The sequence below is a fragment of the Manacus vitellinus genome, unplaced genomic scaffold (genome assembly GCF_001715985.3).
Source record: "Manacus vitellinus isolate BGI_N305 unplaced genomic scaffold, ASM171598v3 scaffold_40_pilon, whole genome shotgun sequence".
Taxonomy (NCBI): Eukaryota; Metazoa; Chordata; class Aves; order Passeriformes; family Pipridae; genus Manacus; species Manacus vitellinus.
The window spans coordinates 2,545,950-2,566,698 of NW_021940541.1; the positions used below are offsets into that span (position 1 = coordinate 2,545,950).

Sequence of the window (20,749 nt, forward strand, 5' to 3'; positions counted from 1 at the left end):
CCCCCACAGCCAACAATTCCTTCCCAATATCCCATCTAACCCTGCCCTCTGGCAGTGGGAAGCCATTCCCCCTTGTCCTGTCCCTCCAGGCCCTTGTCCCAAGTCCCTCTCCAGCTCTCTTTAGGCCCTGGAAGGGGCTCTCAGGTCTCCTGGGAGCCTTTTCTTCTCCAGGTGAACCCCCCCAGCTCTCCCAGCCTGGCTCCAGAGCAGAGGGGCTCCAGCTCTCGGAGCATCTCCGTGGCCTCTCTGGACTCGCTCCAGCAGCTCCACATGGTTCCCATGTCGGGCCCCCCAGAGCTGCAGAGCCCTGCAGGAGGAGTCTCCCCAGAGTAGAGCAGAGCAAATTAATGCAGATCAACTGTTGAACTTGCAAACACATTTGAACTTTCACTTTTCAATGCAGGAGCAGCCAGAGGTGTGGATGAATTTGATTGACACTCTCTGCACCTCCTGGTGACCCCTGTCCCTCCTCCATCCCCTCTAACATCCCAGCTCCTGCCCAGGCAGTCCAACCCTCCCCTGGGAGCAGCACAGGCTGCTCTGGCTGTCCCCATCAGCCAGGAAAATGATGAGTCACTGAAGGGAGAGATAATTACACAAGAATATCTTCTTAATTAGCATGGTGAGAATGGGAAAGGAACATGAAAGTTTAATGCCTGGTGGTGAAACACTCTGAGTCCACGTGCAGGAGTGAAAATGCCAATAGGAAAGCCCGGTAAAAACCTGGAATGGGTGCTGGAGGAAAAAATAAACATAGGAAAATAAAGCTTAACAAATACAAATGGATCATGAACAGAAGGTGATTCTGTAGTGCTTTAAGCTTTAGTTAAAATCACAGAACCTTGTGAAATGTTGTTGTGTAGCTGATGCTGAGCCCCCAAAGTGGTGCTGAGAGGGTCTTTGAGCAGTTAACCAACACTTATTCCTGTTTTCCTGCATAAACAATGATTCATGCTCCTCTCAGTATTTACCTAGGTAATAAAACCCCTTTTCTTTCTTTCTTTGATACTTTATTGTTCTTTTAAGCCAACATTGTCTCACACAGACATCTCTGGTACATTTACCTGCAGATCCCCACCTATAAACACTGTTCCAAGTCCCTGCTGGGTATGAAAATCTACTTAATATTAGGAAAAAAATGCACTATCAGTTGTTTGCTCACCCTTCAGCATTTTCTTTGCACTTAGTGAGGTATCATCTGCAGCCAACAAGCTCTTAATTACAATGCTAATAAAATTTGCAATTATTTATAGGCAATATTTGTACTCAAGGTGCTACTAACTATTTAGCAATAGCTAAAGATGATTAAATTTTAAACTTAAGCTGGTTCTTAATCCTCAGTTGGATGTGGAGACCACTGTCATCATCTACAGCACTCCAAGCAACACATAATAAAAAGGGATCTAATTCTCTAAAAAATCAATTTTAATTTTAACCATAGGAATAATTGCAAAGCCACACTGATACAGAGAGTCCTGCAAGGGCAACATCAGGGACTTGCCATTGCCCTGGGCATTTATCAGCTATTTATTCACTGAAACACTGTCAGGGTTTATCCTGAAGTCTTTCACATCCTTCCTTACTATCAAAACTCAGAAATGAGGGAGCCACACAGACAGTAGGATAATCAAAGCCTATCACACCAGAGGAGTACATTTATTGCACTTTGTAAGCAGTTTATTACAATTAATGTCTCTCCTGCCCAAACACAGGGGTGCTGGATTCACTCTTTCTTTTCAAACCAGCTGCACTGAGGCCAGTGGGTCCCCTGGGGTCACCTCAAGCCATGGAGAGCTCCAGGCTGGAGGAGAAGTGGCTGGAAAGCTGCCTGGGGGAAAAGGGGTGCTGGTCACCAGTGGACACGAGCCCAGGTGTGCCCAGGTGGGCACAAAGCCAGTGGTCCCTGGGCTGTGCCAGCCATGGTGTGTCCAGCAGGACCAGGACAGTGATTGTTCCCCCTGTGCTGGGCACTGTTGAGGTCAAATCTCAAATCCTGGGGTCAATTTGGGGCCCCTCCTGACAAGTAGGACATTGAGGGGCTGGAGTGTGTCCAGGGAAGGGAATGGAGCTGGGGAAGGGTCTGGAGCAGCAGGAGCAGCTGAGGGAGCTGGGGGGGCTCAGCCTGGAGAAAAGGAGGCTCAGGGGGGACCTTCTGGCTCTGCAACTCCCTGACAGGAGGGGGGAGCTGGGGGTGGTGTCTGGCTCTGCTCTCAGGGAACAAGGGACAGGATGAGAGCAAACGGCCTCAAGCTGGGCCAGGGGAGGCTCAGGTTGGATGTTGGGAAAATTTCATCCCCAAAAGGGTTGTCCAGCCCTGAAACAGACTCCACAGTGGTGGAGTCCCCATCCCTGGAGGGATTTAAAAGCCATGTGGATGTGGCACTTGGGGACATGGGTTAGTGGTGGCCTTGGCAGTGCTGGGGAATGGTTGGACCTGATGATCTTAAAGGACTTTTCTAACGTAAACTATTCCATGATTCGAGTATTCCCAAGGCAAAACCATGGGATCCAGTATCTGCAAGCCTGTCATAAGGGAAGCCAGCCCAGCTCCCATGTTGAAGGATGGTAATTCAGCCACATTAAAAGAAAATCAAACTTAACACGACACCAAAGTGTCCCTTTTTCCTTTGGAAACGATGCCTGATTATTCTCAAATTAATTTTATATTAAAAAAAAAAAGAACATGAAATTCCAAACTGTAAAATTACTTCTAATTTCTGCACCACTGAGCTCTGAAGGAAAAGTTGAAGAGGCCCATGAAAGCTCCAAAAGTACCTATTTCCCTAAATTATCTTTAAAATAAGACACTCCATGTTCAAATGGCTCTTGAACAGGTACAAGAAGGGGAATTTTCATATCAAATAAACCCCACAAGTAAAACTAACACTGAGGAATTTCAGAATGAGAAGAGAATTCCCTGAAGGAGAGACAACACATGCCAACGCTTTTCTCCCTCAGGGATAAAATATTTTATTTTAAACAGTCTTGTGCATTTTCTTTCAGGGAAATCTTTAAATTGGGAATATTAAGCTCCTTATGTATAGGAGAAAATCTAAAAGAAATCAAAAATACATTGAGTTTAAGGATGTTTCAGTGCAATGTCCCTCTTTCCGTGCTCAGGAATGATCAAAAAGTGTAAATCAGATTTTTTTTTACAAAAAAATTCCCCTCACATGTCCTTAAAAGACTTCACAGCTAAATAAATAAATAAATGGGTAAATAAATTAAAAAAAAAAAAAAACAAAAAAAAACCAAAACCACTTGAATGAACTATCTACATTTTGGCTTTCAGAACATTTTCACCCTATTTTGTTGAAAAGGGTTTAAGTCCCTCACAATTACTAGTTTGTAAAGATATAAAAATGAAGTTTTCTCTTTGCTTACAACATGTATTCTCTCTACATCAGCAACAAATAAAGAACTAAAAATCAGTCGTTACCTATTCTAGAAGCCACAAATTAAATTATCACCATTCATCGACTCAAAAGATAAAAATCCATCTCTAAAATGTCCCAAATTTCAACTTTTTGGTAACTTCTAAGGATACTGGCTTGTGAAAATGTAAAATTCAATCTGTCAGCAGACCAGTTTGCTCACTTAAATAATATATTTCATATAATTCATAGTATAAAGATATTATACAACCCAACATGGGTAAGGCAGAGGGTCTCCCATCACTTCTTGTTTTAAAGAATATTTTATATTGTGTAATATTTAATGAGCTGGATGGAATTGCAGCTTTCAGTGCGTCCCAAAGGGAGTTTGACACAGATTCCTGAAGCTTTTACCAGCAGCATCACACCAGTAAGAGCAGGAAAAAGAACCAAAACAAAGCAAACCCCCTAAGGTCCATAAATATATATATATATATATATATATATGTGTGTATATAAATCCATACATGTATTTCTCACAGTATTAAAACAAACATTTCTTTTCCTGGAATAGAAAATCTGACAGTAAATTCACCAGCAGAATACAAACAGGTACCAAATGTTCCCATTTATCACATTTTCTTACTGAATACCCACTATTTTCCATTTCCTTAGGCCAAATCCTGCCTTTTTGAACACGGGGAATAAAACATGGGAGCCTTTTCCCTTTGAGAAACACAAGTGAGCGTCTGCAATAGCAGGAGTGATAAATATTTGGGGATTTTCCTGCTGCCACAAACATTATTATAAAGCCTCTTTTTGCCAATCAAGATGCAGGAAGGTATTTTCACTGATAAATTTTGCTCCCACAGCTCCTGGAAAAGATGTGCCACCTCCTCTATTTGATATGATTTAAGGAGCTCAGGGCTTGCCTCGACAGCAAAACCTTTTTTAGGTCAACCCAGGGTAAGTCTATGCAGAATGCAGAACACTGATATCAGAGTTTATAGGTGAATATCACTTTATTTAGTCTTGAAAATCTTGTTTTGCCTCATAACATATTTTATAGATCCTAATTTGATCTCTACAATTCAGTCTCAGTCAATTGAAAACTTGTTTTAAAAGGAAATCTCTTACAAGACTTCAATGCTGATGATCAGGTCCTGCCCAGCTTCCAAAATAGGAAAGAATTAAAAAGACCTGATTTTCCTGAAAAGTGAAAAAGGTCTAAGGAAATTTTCCATCTTGACAGGTGGGGCATCAAAGGTGTCCTACTGGGATAATGATCTATAGGAGGAATCTCAGGAGGCTTCTCCAGGGCTGTTGCTCCAGGGTTCCAGGACAAGAAGTCCATTTTAACCAAAAATGCTTTGCTTTTAAAAGCTCCACACAGTGTCAGGATTGAACAGGAGGCTCTTCCATGGAACCCACGGTGCTTAACAGTCCTCAAGGTCAGGACTGTTTCTGGTTTTCTAAATGCAATTTCCTTTCCCCATTTTTTTTCTCTCCCTGCTATGCTAAACACCATTTCACCAAAAATCTGGAGAACTGTCCTCAATAAATCTGTTCCAGGTATCTTGGTTTACACATCTATTAATGCTGGTAATAGAATTATAAATGTAGTCATAAAATACAGAAAACAACTGTATTTATGGCAATGGCCAATATTCAAATAGGATAAAATAAAAAGGAAATGACATATAAATATATTTTTAAGTAATTCTGAAAAAATGCAGCACTGAATGTGGGAATATAACCATTCTGGGACTTAGAATCCCTTATTTTTATTTTAATTATAACTGGTTGATGCTCAAAGCCATTCATACCATTCCATGTGATAACAGGACACATTGGGAAGGACAAGGAAGGAGATGCAGAAGGAACAAGAGCTGGAGGGCCCCTTTATCAGTCCCTGTTTGAGGAAGAGCTTCCAAAGAGAGGAGCAACCTCTGAGGAAGGGCTACAAGGACTCAAACTCACAGCAGAGCAGAGAGATGTCACTGACATTTTCATGGAATCCCAGAATGGTTTGGGTTGGAAGGGACATTAAAGTCCTGGGCAGGGACACCTCCCACTAGCCCAGGTTGCTCCAAGCCCCGTCCAACCTGGCCTTGGACACTTCCAGGGATGGGGTAGCCACAGCTTCTCTGGGCAACCTGTGCCAGGGCCTCACTGCCCTCACAGGGAAGAATTCCTTCCCAATATCCCATCTAACCCTACATTCTTTCACTTTAAAACCATTCCCCTTGTCCTGTCACTCCATGCCCTTGTCCAAAGTCCCTCTCAAGAAATCCCTGAGGGAGCAAAAATAAAAACAAGACTAATGCAATCAGAAACTCCATTTTACTTATCAAACACAATGAAAGTTGAAAGCCAGGTAAATAAAGTGATGACATTGGTGCAGACCAGGCAAAGAATTTAAAGTTTGCAAAATACCTTAAAAAAAGAAAAGTGTAGATAAGCAGCATCCTGTGTTGGAAATGCCTGCAGCAATCCCAGGAACTGGGATGGCTACAGGTATTATGGATATTGGCTCTGCAGCAGGCAAATCACTGCACTGAGGTATCCCCATGACAAACCAAGGGAATATTAAGGGAAGATTTATCATCTATTAAATGAACCCCCTGTTCACACCAGGCAGGTGATGCTGCCAGATGAACACACACCTAAAAGCAACAGCCATTTTCAAGACAAATTATTCCACTTTTGTTGCTTCTCATTCGACTGTTGTGACATAAATTATTTAGCAACTGGTTTATTGAGGGGCTCAGTGAGCTTGAAAGATAAGAAATATGTGCAATCAAAATTTAATTGATAAAACCATGCAGTTTGGATATCCCTGGATTAAAAAGCTGTTTGCAGGAGGTCTCCTGGGGGAAGCTTTTGCATTTTTTAATTAGTTCCCACCTTTGGTTTGTTTAGAGCATAAACTATCACACTATACCCTGGGGGCTGTTCCCTTACCAAATTTTTGGGAGAGACAACAGTGGATATGGGAAGGGGGTTCATGGGGAAGCAGGATGGGATGTGCTGCTCTCAGCTTTCAGGGCTGCAGAAGGTGACACAGTCCTTGCAGACAGGAATTACTGCCAGGCTCTCATCAGTGGTAAAAATAAAGACAAGGCTCTCTTCATATTTGCATGATATCAAAATGAAATCCCCATCACAGGCAATGTTCTCATTCCCTCCTCCCCAAAGAGCAGGAAAACTGATTAAATACAGAAGCACTGCTGATAACAGGTTGGTCCTTCGTTATGACTTCTCTAACTTAAGTTCAATTTTCGATGATATTTAACATTAGAGCACCAAAATTAGCAGTATTTACACAAACTCACCACCATGGTAAACAAGAGAAATACAATTTCCAGACAGGATCCATCTCCAGTTAGAATTTCTGTCCCAACATTGACAGCTAAGAGGAGCTGTACAGATTAATACCCAGTAGGAGCAAACACGGGATTTCAAAGAAGTGAGATTGCTCTTCCCTGTCCACTGGAACATCCTCACCTTACCTGCCTCTTCCCTTGGAATCTGGCTCCCAAATCACCCCCGTGCTCCTCTGGGAGAGATGCAAGGTGAGGGCTGGAGGAGCAGAGCTCCTGCTAATGCACAGGTTGCAGCTTTGGTCCAGAGTTAGAACAGGAGTCACCAGAGGAAGGAGAAATCCCATTATTCCCATGCCAGAGGCACAAAACCAGAAGCACCACGAGAGAGAGCATTTCCATGGGGTCCCAGGCCAGGCTGTGGCAGAGCTGTGGGCTGAGCTCTGCTGGCCATGGAACCAGAGCCATTGCAAGAACCTGGATCCAGCATCCAGCTTCCAGCTCTCCCGTGGGGACAGATGGGAATATCAGCACTGTTATCCCATGGGAATTGTATACCAGAAAGTTTTATAGAATACCAGACTGCTTTGGGTTGGAAAGGACCTTAAAGCCCATCCAGTCCCACCCCCTGCCACAGGCAGGGACACCTTCACTCAGCCAGGTTCTCCAAGTCCACCCAACCTGGCCTTGGACACTTCCAGGGATGGGGCAGCCACAGCTTCTCTGGGCAACCTGGGCCAGGGTCTCGCCACCCTCACAGCCAACAATTCCTTCCCAATATCCCATCTATCCCTGCCCTCTGGCAGTGGGAAGCCATTCCCCCTTGTCCTGTCACTCCATCCCTTGTCCCAGGTCCCTCCAGCTCTCTTGGAGCCCCTTTAGGCACTGGAAGGGGCTCTCAGGTCTCCCTGGAGCCTTCTCTTCTCCAGGTGAACACCCCCAGCTCTCCCAGCCTGGCTCCAGAGCAGAGGAGGAGAGTTTTATCCTTGTCCTACATGCACAGGTTGCCTCTTGCACAGACAATCTCACTTTGCCTGTAACTCCTTCAGGTTGTTCCATTTTGTCCAACGTGTGCAGGGTTTCCAGGAGCACAGGAAAAACTCCCAAGTGTTTCCCTTCAAGAACAAAAAGCCAAAAGTTCAGATTTCTCTATTTTCTGGGAGACTCCCTGTAGTTATTTGGAGGAGCAGCCACATCTCCATTCCATACATTCTCAAGGAACACAGACCTGTTTAATACTTTGCAGTTAATTAAAGGGAACAGGGAAGGACTCCTCTGCAGAACCTGAAATGATAATATGTGGGCTGAGTCTCCAAGAATGACCCAATTCTTCCTGTAACATTATTAAATTTGAATTTTATTTCTTATTAAACTCACAGTAACTCAGAATACTTTGGGGGATTCTCTCAGACAACCTCTTGCTAAACAGTCTCCAGAAGAGCTTCAAAGGTACCTCATGAAAAGAATATGAAATCAATCTCTAACATGCAATCTAAGCAAAAGGAGATGAACATTTCTACTGTAGAAAACTGAATTAATTAAAACCCATTTTTATTAAGATTTGGAACAATGACCAAAACATTCAGCATAATAAGCTCCAATAGGATGCTGCTGATAAAAGGCTCCTTATCCTTTTCCTACCTGAACTCAGCAGAAATCCAACACCAGCAGGAGAAAAGGGGACTATCAGCTGGGTAAAGGACAAACTTCCCGGAGCAAATAAACCACAGTGTGGAAACAGGAATTCCCCCCCTACACACACAATTCTTATTTTGAAATTCAATTTATTCTACTGACTTCAGATCAATAACAGAGACTAGGAAGTCGAGAAACAAACTAAATATTTTAAAACCAGGACATCTCGTTCCCTCTTCCATTCCATGGAAAAACCAAGGTCACAGAATCCCAGAATGGTTTGGGTTGGGAGGGACCTTTAAAGTTCATCCAGTTCCACCCCCTGCCATGGGCAGGGACACCTTCCACTAGCCCAGGTTGCTCCAAGCCCTGTCCAACCTGGCCTTGGACACTTCCAGGGATATCCTCCAACTCCTGAAGGAAGGAATGGAATATCTGAGCAGGCAGCTCTACTCCAGATAAAGGTAATTCAGGTTTTTCTACGCTTGCAATCCCACCAAAACCCACCTAAAACATCTGAGGGGAATAACTTCCCTATTGAACAACTCACTACCTCTAAAGTGCAAAACATGTTTTGGTAATTTTCCTCATCATATCCAGTGCTCTCTGTATTTCCAGCAACAACAAAGCCTTTTGAAGTGCTGTTTTTCCACCACCAAAATAAATTTCGATTTATAATTGAATTTCTTTTTTTCCTCCCAACTTGGTCTTGGCAGAAATCAGAAGGGAAAAAAGTAAATCCCCTCCCAAATAAGAAGTCATTTATCACGTTCTAACAATGCCCCTCACATTAACACCAGGATTAAATGTATAGTCAGTATATTCAGCTCTGTAATTGCTTTCCCACACGTGTGGCTGATGCGTGTGGGCAACAAAAGCAACTTAAGTTGAGAGATGTTTTTTAATTACAAATCCACACCTAAATGAGAACTAATCTCTCTTTGAAAAAAAGCAATTAAATCCAAACCAAGATTAAAATCAGTGATTTAAAACGTTCCAAAGTACAAATCAACCCTTCTGGCTGCAGTGGCAGCAGAGGGATGGGTTGTGTGCCTGGGAAGGTGGTGGGAAGGGGCTGGTTTGGTCCACAGAGCTCAGATCACCCCTCCCACATCATTCCAAGCAAATGCACATGGATATTCCATCATCCACACCCTCTTCTCCTTTTTTTCCTCCCAGCTGGGCAGTAACAGGACTAAGCAGAACCTCTTTTCCATGCCCAGACCCCCCCAGGATTTCCCATCCCAGACTCTGCCACGTTCAATCCTCTCAGAACAGTACAACTGAGGCAAAGTCACTTTGATATATATTCAAAATGTGAAACAAATATTAAGAAAGAATAAATAAAATTCAAATTAGTGCACAGCAAAAGCTCAGTGGAATGGCTAACTGGATTGGCCATTGTGTGATTCTATGATTAAAATACTATAGAATTCAAGTATTTCTATATGATACAGTACTACTTAGATATACTGAAAATATGAAAAGCTGGAGAAGCAAAACACCTGAGAGATCTCAAAAATCCCAATTAATCCCATCTTCAGTTCTCAAAACAGGAGTGAAATGTTGTATTCCTATTTTATTGCAATAGTATCATTATTTTGAAAGTACTTTTCCTGACATAATTTCTGTGCATTTAGAACCATCATAACCACGATTTTTTTAGGTGTAACATTTGAAACAACAGCAGGAGAATAAACCAACCCTGTGTGGCGGCAGAGCTTACAGGACTCATCCCACTCCTGACATTTGGCAAAAATGAGATTTGAAAAGAGTAAGGATTATTTCTGTTGGTATGGCTGAAAATACTCCTCATCTGTTGGGGAGGGGAAAAAAAAGGATTATAAAAAAATGCTTTAAAAATACCTTAGAAAAGCTACTTAGAGCAAGACAAAAGTCTCTCAAGGCTACAGAAGTAACCCTGGTTAAGTCTGTTCCTATAAGTAACTGTGAGGTATATGGGCAATTTCTGCATAAAGAGAGTACAAATATCACCCAAAGTCATGAACTGGTAGGTAGGAATTAATATGTTTATAATTCAAGGCAAGTGATAAACATGAATAAATAAAAGGGAAGTACTCATTGCATCCCTGTGTATTACTAAAACTCTTTTTTTAGCTTATTAAATGTAAAAACTAACATGCATTTTGCTTTTTCCAGTCACTGGGGTTTTTCTAGCCAGTAATCTTCACCTAGTAATTTTGGATAACACCTGAAATTAAACAGTTTTCATTTAAAGAAAATCACCAAAAATCACAAACAAAAAATGCCCCAAAAGATAATTTCAAGTTCAATTAAAATTTTATGAAAAACATCACATCATAAATTGTCTATTAAATGAGCTCTTATGGGATATCAAGACATGGTTGGAGCAACTTGGTCTAGTGAAAGGTGCCCCTGCCCATGGCAGGGAGTGGGAATGGGATGAGCTTTAAGGTCCCTCCTAACCCAAACCACCCTGTGATTTTACAGTGACAAGAGAAAGGGGTTTGTCCTTTTTCCCCTCAACTTGTCTCAGCCACCAAAAAACGTGTGTGAGGTGAAGCATCAGTCACACCATGTCCCTCCCTGTCCATTTAGCATCACCTTCAGTCCCCAGCAGCTTTCCCCCAGGATATCAAGCCCCTTATTTAGATAATCAGTTCCTGCAGAGCTTATCTGTCACTGGGTAATTGATGGGAAATAACAGAATTACACATCCAAACAAACCTCATTAGCTCCTCAGCCCAGCTCATCGGCCCCAGGAAAAGCTCAGCTCACAAATAAAGCCCTGCTGGTGTTTCCTACCAGCCTTTGAGGAAAACTTGGATTTACAGCAACTCACAGGGAAGGAAAACTTGAGTTCAGTAAATAAATATAGTCTCCACAGCTTGAGGGAGACAGAAGGGATTGCAGGAGGTACAGAGAAGGGCAAGTAAAATCCTAGCCTGGAGAAGAGAAGGATCCAGGGAGACCTTGTGGCCTTTCAGTATTTAAAGGGGATTTGGAAGAAAGATGGAGAGAGATTTTTATTGGAGTTCAGAGTTAGATGGGATATTGGGAAGGAATTCTTCCCTGTGAGGGTGGGGAGGCCCTGGTACAGGTTCCCCAGAGGAGCTGTGGCTGCCCCATCCCTGGAAGTGTCCAAGGCCAGGTTGGATGGGGCTTGGAGCAACCTGAGACAGTGGAAAAGGGAGTAGAATGAGATGGAATGAGATGGTCTTTAAGGTCCCTTCCAACCCAAACCAGTCTTTGCCTCCAGGACAAGGAGATGGAGAAGCTCCCTCCTGAGAAGAGGCCACAAAGTCACAGATTCTTCCAAGAAGACAGAGAGGGGATTTCTATTTTTCCAAGATTTCCAAATCCACAGTGGTGGTGGATGAAAGGAGTGCACAGCTGGTGTTCCAGATTTCACAGGTTGAAAAACAGGAGGCAGCTGCTGGAGTGAACAGGAGATGAATTTCAAACAAACATGAGATGGTACTTTTAACTGAGGCACTTATTTTCCACACACGGTGAAAAACATGGAAGTTGTGTCTCCGAAAGTCCTGGAGCCAGGCAGCAAAGGCAAGGCCACCCAGGGAATGCACCAAGTCAAGTAAAGTTTGGAGACAAGGAACAATCATTCCAGCTCTCACCCAAAAAATTTCCCCATCCAGGCTCAGGCAAAAGGGCACTGACAAGGGAGGGATGTGGAGACACTCAAATATCAGGGCACCACTTTGAATTCCTAGAAGCAAATTGAGGAAGTTTCACAGTATTACCAAAATTATCAATTTATTTCTGTGGTTTCGGAGGTTTCTCCCTCCCTCCCAAGAGCCCCTTCAGTTATTGGGCTTTCCTGCAATGCTGATGGACACCCATGGATTTAAGGTATCTGCTAATTATGCTCCTCAACTGCTGCTACGTATTAATATTTAAAATTGTTTAAAAATTGAAGAAAATCAAAATGTGGTGCTGCTTTTAATGGTTTTGAATATAGTGCCCAGAAATTATAAAGGACAGAGACACTTTATTGAACTGTATTTTGAAGAGCTACAGACCACAGATTAAGAAGGACTTCACTTGGCTGCTGCTGTCAACTGTAAACTCATTTAATGTCATTATCAGGCTTCCCATATTTATCATCAGGCTCCTGCACAACACAACTTATTTAAATAACCTGTGCTTTTAGGATTTTTGGACTTCAAAAATAACTTCTTATATTCCTGAGTTAAAACTTAGTCACATATATTTTAACACATAAAAGATTTAGGTGCCTGCACAGTCAGTCATGAATGTAACATATTCTTATTTGCAAAAGCTAAGAGTTTAGCTCATTTTATTTAGAAAAAAAATAAATAAAGGAGTAGAAGCTCTTAATTGTGAGCATATGGCTAAATTTGGGGTGCCTACGATATTGCAATCTGCCTCTTTATATCCCTTTTTATTCACTGCCACCACATCTCTGTGTCGTGTATCAAAGTTATTGAGGGCAATTAGATTTTGGTGCCTGCTCAGGGATTTTAGAAACTCTGCTAAAGAGTTCATTTCTCAACATTATGGCCAAAATCTCTAATTTTGGTTTAGACTCAGAGCACCTGCAGAAATGGTGTGTTCAGTTTACATCTATTTGCTCTGGTCACTTATTTCTCTCTTCCATAATTTCATATTTTCATTTTTCACTTGCTTCATACATTTAGTCTTAGCTTGTTTTTCCTGTTAAACATTATGCAATAGGACCAGGATGCTCTCTGGGCTTCTAACTTTAAGGCAACATGTAAAAGCATATAAAAGTCTATATTTTTATGCTCTATTCAAATTTGAAATAGTTCAATATTTCAACTGAGAAAACCTTGCTGAGGGTTTGGGAGTTTACACTACTTTATAACATTGAATGTTCTCCAGTTTGACAGAAAAGTTGCATTAAATCCTCCATCTAATGAAATCAATGTTGTATAAATAATATATTCCACCACAGAGCAAATAGGAAGCAGATGCAGTATCCCCATTATTTGTTAGATCTGCCTTTTTTTTGGTCCATAACTTGAATTTTAAGATGGAATTCGTGCTCATTCCAAATTTCATTAGGTGCTTACATCTGAAACCATTTGTCTGAAGGCAATCAGAAGTCTGATCAGATTTTTTTATTTTTAAGCAGGGCAGTATTTTTCCCTTTGCCATAAAGCAGTCAGAGAGAAATCCCCGGAATCCGAAAAAGTAATAAAATAAACGAGACAAACCAAAATATTAACAAAGTTGGCATAATGTTCCTTTAAAAAAAAATTCCCCCACACTCCCAGTTTCTCTTAATAAGGATGTAATTCCACATTTGCTCTCGCTGAGCAAATCAAACAGGGTGATTTATTATTCAGATGGGCACAAAGGATTTCTGAAATGCAGAAAGAAGGGCTATAAAAGCACAAGTCATCAGTAATGAGGACAAGCTAAACTGCCTTTCAAATCTGAACAAAATGCAGCCATTTAGGGTCTCATACATCACACTCTCCCAGCCCCTCATTTATTTCCACACTGTACAAGCTGCATGATAATGGAACCAGGGCAGAATTCAGCACCTACTGAGAACATCTTGATCAGATAAATGATTCCTCACCACCAGAGATCAGAATCCTCATCCTCAGAAGAACAAACAAGGATTTCCAACCACTTTAGTTCTCTTCCCAAAAATATCTGTGTATTGAAAAGGAACTTTTCTGAACTAGAAACACAGTGGAAATATGAAAAAACTCCTACTCTTATTCCAAGAAAATTCAGATTTTTTTTCTTCGTATGAATGATAAACATCTACAGCAATCTGGGTTCCTGATGGGACACCATTCAACTGGAACCCAAAATCTCAGCTTTAGCTGCTGAAACCTGCTGTTATATTTTCTTCTAAAGAGAAATTGAGAGAGAGGACTGAATCCTGCTCCTACTTATCCCAACAAAGCACAGAAATAACTATCAGAGCTAATGAGGTTACTCAGCATTTTCTTTCTTAGAGCAGCAAACCCACAAAGAGCAGTTCCCTCAATGAGCTGGTTAATATTTTAGCTGCACACAGGTATTATGGGTATTACACACACAGGCTGAAATCCACTTTATCTTCAAAAGATAAAGATAATGATTATCTTCAACAGATAAAGAAAGACAACAGCACAGGCTCAAATGAATTGTCCAAGCTCACGGAAAAAACTTATCATGGTGCAAGACACTACATCAAATCCCTCAAATTTCTGCTGAAAAGGACTCTGAGACACCTTATTTCTTTGGCATCACAGCCAAGCAGAATAAATCCTTCCTCAAAGCAAGGAGCACCTCCAAGGATTTGACTGCATGGAGACCTGTTTGAAATTCAAGCCAAGTTTGCCTCCACCTCAGCTGGAGCAGAGAAGCATATTTAACATCCCACCATTTTTCTTCCAATGGCAGGCTGGAATAAGTAAATAAACAAATAACCAATGTAGTCCAGGAAGCCAGGCAGATGTCATCCAAAGGCCTGGAAAAAACCACCTAATTCATGGGAATAAAGATTCAGCAATGTCAAAATACCTGCTTTTAGCAAAGACTGGGTGACAGCACTGGGCCCAAGCGACCATAGGGAGAAAAGACATAACATTGTCCACATCTGTGTTTCAAATCCAGTGAACTTCACCCTTCTTTCACCTAAAACAGAGTCTGTAATGTTCTGAGACAAATTAGGCTGGTCCTAAAGGACTGTGTATATCCCTTGGAGCCTAGCTCAGGTATTTAGTGTTGGGACTTAAATTACGCCTCCTAATTTACTGAATGCAGATCCAACAGCAGGTCCTGCAGGAATGGTCCCAAGCTGTGACACCTTCCCAAGCCCCAGACACATCAGCAGCTCAGCAGAGCCCACCAAGGGGCATCTCCAGCCTATCCTTCACCTGGACATGACACTGGTCCTTTCCTTGGCTCTTCCCTACTCACAGGGCCCTGAACTCACCCCTGAACCTGCCCCTCAGCATTTCAAACCAGGGGAAGTTTGAACAGCAGCTTTCAGGCTGATTCTCAACAGCCCTTTGGTGTTGGTTTATCACCTTCCCCTCGCTGGTGCTCCCTGGAACAGCCAATGATAACTCCAGCTCTGGCTGCCACATGCTTTTCCATGTGCTGGATTCCAGCTTGTTTCCTCAAAGACTGACAAGAACTTCACAGACTGTTCCAGAAAATCACATTTCACTGTAGGACCTGCACATTCTAGTGAAGGGTGATCACACAGAACACTGGCTCAGCACACACAGCCCCCCAGGAGCAGCCCTTGAGCCAAAACCTGAGCATGGGGAGGACAGATCTTGGCGCTGCCAACCAGGAGGGCACAGGCTGACCCTCCCACACCAGCACCTCAGTCATTCAGTAGTGCCCTGTCTCCTCACACTCTCCCAGAAGCTGAATTTAAGAAAAAAAATAAAGGAAAATCTGAAGTCTGTAACATCAGGCTGCGTTAGAAGATTAACATTTATACACACACACTCCTCCCCAAATTTATTATGCAATTAGCAGTGTGGAAGAAGGCCCCCTTGCTGTACTTCTCCACAGAGAACACCACTAAAAATACATATATATATATATATATATATATATATATATATGCTCTCAAATATAGGATTTTTTTCCTCACTCCATAAGTCCAAGGCAGGACTTCCACCCACCCACCTGCCCGTGTCATGGGAACACACCATCACAGCCCTGGGCAGTGCTCACCCCTCCCTGACAAACACTGGGAGAAAAAGGCAACCTGGGAAGGCAGGACACTCCATTAGGGAGCAATAAATCTGTAATCTAAAACAATTAAAATGAACTGCCTCTTTTCTCTTTGCATCCTCCCAGGCTTAAGCCCGACCTCTCTCCCTTCTCAAGTACTGCTTTGACACTACATTTCATTATGCAACAGTTGTGCTCAGCATTTTTAAAGGCTAAAAAATTGGCAAAGGGGATGATGAAGCATTTCCAAGTTCCCAGTGTATTCACTTCTACGTGCTTTTACAGTAACGTGAACCAAGATAATCAGGAAGCACTTCATTCCTCACAAACCCTCATCTGAAATATCCCTGGGCACACCAATGGTGTCAGTAGTTACACGTGAATCTGGTCCAGAACTAGAAAGTGCTTTCTAATTCCCTAAAAATCTACAGAAAATGCTGTATGGTTTATAAATGGGGCATATGCATAATGCTGTGCAAGGCTAATCAGCCCTGAGACAACAGCTTCTAAATATCATTATGGAGAAGACAAGAATGATGTTTAACTGCTGCTTCTGTCAGAGAGATTCTCCTTTCAAGTCACTCAGGATATCGAGTATTTTCTTCTAGTAATCATGGTCTGTGCAAAGTCACATCTTCAGCCTGGGAAAAGCAACAGCATCTCCTACCACTGATCTATTTGCTCTGTGCAAGTAGCACACATTATTTAAAACATGGTCACCCTACCATGTAATTTTAGCCACGTCTGTGGTCAGGCTGCAGCCAACAAACACATTTATTTTGGTACAGAGAAATCCACAAAGGACCTGGAATAGAGCAAGTCAGCACTGCTGGAAAGAAAAGCAGAGAAAGGAAAAAAGCAAAAGCATGGTGGTTGCTGTCCTATCAACAAGCAAGTTGATATTTAATTCTTCCCACTGATGTCTTGGGGACAAAGAATCTCTGATAAAATACCATGAGAGATCTTCAGTGTGATCAAAGTTGTGCCACCAGCCTGGGGAGCCCTCAGTCCCTACCCCAGGGCAGAGCAGCAGCTGATGCAGAAATCACCCCCTTGGACACCCTCTTTTAGGGATCAACAGCAAACTCACAGAGTAAGGAGCAGAGGAAGGAGGGCAGTGGGATACCTGGACAGGTACAGGCAGGGAGAGCAACTTAGCTGCCCTCTGCTGACTGCCTGATTTGTTGAACACTGCTCTGCTCCAGTCCTGCACAGCCAAACTGCAGTTTAACCGGTGAGGAATTCTGTGGATCCATCTCCACGCCGATGTCTGTGGGGCAGCTGTGCCCACAGGGATGTCCCTGCCCACTCTGGGGGTCTCTCTCTCCCCTGCCCAGCCTGGCCCCAGTGCGGTGCTGCTGCCCGCTGCGGCAGCGCCGTGCGATCCCTGCTGCAATGGGCTGCTCCAGCTAATTAACTCCAGAAAGACACCCAGGACTCCAGCCAGGAATTCTGCTGCATCCTGCCCTGTGGATGCACTGACTCGTGCAGTGCCCAGCCCGGGTGTCCCTCCCTCCTGTGCTGAGGTGTTTGTCAGCCCTGGCACTGACGGGGCGGTTCGGGCTCGTCCGGCCGCTCTCAGCTGCCAATTCAAATCAGGGGCCGCTTCAGTAACCCCAAAATCAACAATCCCCACCAACGCCACCCATGGCCAAGACGGTGCCACCACAGAGAAACTGTGGCCTGCACCTGGTGGCACCTGGGTTAGGTGAGTTTTATGCCATGGTGAAAAGTATTAAACAGCAAAACTACTGGAATTCTCAGAATGAAAGGAGACCGACCCACCGCTTCCCAACTCGGACCAATTCCCGTGCCTCTCGTGACATCTTCTGTCAGTCAGTCTGGTTAAATACACACGACCCATTTAACTTCCAACTTTTTTTGCTATGAAAAACTAAACCTTCTATAAAAAGACAAAGTGGTTTGAGAGAGAATGAGGAAAGATGGGATTGAAGTTTTAAGCCCATTATCGCATTTATCAATCCCGGCTGCTCTACCAAAGTGCTTTGCTCTGAACTCGCATCCATTTTCCCCGAGCTTTAAAAGCAAATGGGAGTATCTATTCCTTCAGCACCTCAAACACTTGCCCTCCCAATAAAACGCAGCCGTGTAGCTTTAACCCAGTGCTTCGCTGAGATTCCCTATGGATCAGCATCACCCACTCTGCGGCTGCTCCAGTGCTCCCGTAGCGCAACTGGAAAACCGGGGTGCTCGGGGACGGTGTGTATGAATCTATTATTAACGAATCCACGCGTCGAGGAAACAGAGGAGTAACTGTGGGGGTTTAGCGAGGCTGCGAGCGGCGGATTCCCGGTTCCCCCCTTCATTTTGCGCGGACCCCGCGCGGCGAGCATCGCTCCATCCCTCCATCCCTCCATCCCTCCATCCCACCTCCCCTCGCGCCCCGCGCCCGCCGCCAGCCGGCCCCCGCTCCTGCCTCCCCGCTCCGCCCGCTGGGGGACCCGCCGGTCCCGCTCAACAAGTTCCCTCGGCGGGGACCCGGCCGAGGACCCCCGGGACTCCGGCCCCCGCGCAGCCCAATGAGGCAGCGGGAGCGCGGCGGCGGCGGCTCCGGGCGCCTCCGCGGCAGATGCCGAGGCTCTGACGCCCAGCTCGCCCCGGCGGCGGGAGGGAGATGCTCGCCCAGACCGCCACTTCTGCGTGAGGAAGCATAAGGTAAGGGACAGCCCTGCCCGCGGCTCGCTCGCCCCCAGACCCAAAAGCCCCCCCCGCTCCGCTGGTTTTTCCAGCGGAAAACTTCGTAGGGATGAGGATAAAGGCTGGCGCTGAGCGCCAGCGTTATGCAATAGCGTATCTGCCTGCCTGGGAACAGCTCCTGCATCCAATAACTTTCGTGACAGAGAAGGAGAGAATATCCCGATCTAGCAAAATGCCAGCCTTTCTTTCCCTGCTCCCCTTCCAGCGGGTGCCTGGGAGGGGAGAGGTGTAGCTGGAGGATTTTCGGAGGATGCACGAAGTGCTTTAGCTTTTCACATGGCTGATGGCGAGGAACTACCGCTGCTTATTAACTTCAGCCGTCCTAATGAAGTGTCCGCACGGCGCGGCGATGGAGGAGCATCGCATGCGTTCATCCCTTAACTTGCTATTGAAAGCCAAACCAACCCAAAAATCCTCCTCGGGGGCTGAACTGCTGCTATTCAGTGAAGTGTGAATATCGAGACGCAGGGCTCTCACGATTTAATACACCCAAGTCCCTCATCACCATCGGCACAAATCGGGGATGCCGCGAAAACGCCGTGGGAAAACGGGACAAAAGGTAGCAGGGATCCATCCCTGAAGTCACAGTCCTTGCATCCTGCAAGGCATCCCAAGCTTCCCGCTCTGCATTCCATCTTGCCTCCCTATCTCTAGCCCGAATCCTCTCCCGTGACCTCAACGCCTGTACTTAATGCCATGTTTACAGGGAGTTACGGCAGCGAGGGGATGCAGGACTGCAGTTCGCTGGGATCAGCCTGGGGGAGGCGGGGGGGCAGCCGGCCCCAGAAAAATAGGGACATCTTGCAATGCTGGGAGCAGGGAATATATTCCCTGCTTATGTCACCGTCTCCCGAGGGCTCTGTCCCAAAGGAGCTGTGCCCCCCTCTCTGCACGAGTCAGAATAGGTAATGGAGTGGTTCCGTTTGACCTTGTGTGTCTAAGCAGCTCAAATCCTGCTCGGAGGAAAATTTAACTCATTAGGCTCTGGGATCGGGAAGTTTGGGAAGACCTGTTTTTCCCAACCTCTGAGAATCATTTTTTTTTTCCCTGCTGGCAAGTGGTAACAAAAAGCAAACCAGTAACAGGTCAGGTCTGATATAAACTGGGAATTTATTCCCTCTCTTAAAGTGTTCCATGGTGCTCACCGTTCACATTTACAGTGCTGCCAGGAATGCTGCATGTACCAAGGTTAAAATCAGGCTGCTGGCTGGAAAAACTACTAGCTAAAAATAAATAAATAAAAATAATCACATGACATGCAACTGTCCTAGCCATGTACTCAGATGAATTTAATGTAGAATTTCAAGGGAACAGACCTATAGTAAAAATACGAAAGCAGGGAGAGTAACGTATTTCCTTACTCTTGGTGTGATGCCTGTTGGTGTCCTACGAGCCTGCTCTGTCTCCACTACAATGATCTGTTCTCTCCCAGTACAAATACCAGTTCTAAGTTAAAAGCTGGATTTTCTTCTGGCATTAGAAATTCAGATTCAGAGGAAAAGATCTCAGTGCTCAGATATTACTGATTTATCACCTACCTGGAGGTTGATATTCTGCCTTACAGTGATGGCATATGGTCCCTGGTTTCAGGAGAAATCCATAATGTATATTGCTAATCCAAAGGCTCAGATGGAATTGTTCTAACAGTTCTAAAATAAAATTCCTGCCCCAGAGTTTAAGGTGCTGTTGCATCGAAAGCATCCTGCCTTCACAGAATGGGGAAGGCTGATATTAAATCAGTTTTTTGGGGGGTTTTTTTGTAAGGATGTCGTGATGCCCTTGATGAAAAATGTGTGTTCTTTAGGACTCCACCATTATTAATGATGTGTATTTTTAACAAGATGCTCAAGATAATTCTAATCTTGAATGGAATCAGTGCCTTTACCTCAAATTGACACATAAAAAGCAGCTGGGCAAGAGCACCAGAAGAGAAAGTGTTAGTTACTTATCAAGAGGGCCAGCATCTAATATTCAATGCACCCTTCTACTAATTAAGCTCACAAACAAGTGAGCTTG

At 44.1% G+C, this 20,749-nt stretch overlaps 2 protein-coding genes across 3 annotated transcripts in view; one reads left to right on the top strand and one right to left on the bottom strand.

Moving 5' to 3' along the window:
* Positions 1–20,749, bottom strand: part of DOCK1 (dedicator of cytokinesis 1) — a 276,152-nt gene that overhangs the window by 126,557 nt on the left and 128,846 nt on the right. The gene's annotated exons all lie outside the window — the stretch shown is intronic.
* Positions 18,644–20,749, top strand: part of INSYN2A (inhibitory synaptic factor 2A) — a 40,715-nt gene continuing 38,609 nt past the window's right edge. The window contains 1 exon segment of the mRNA XM_018078450.2: positions 18,644–18,691. The gene's annotated coding sequence lies outside the window, so the exon portion shown is untranslated.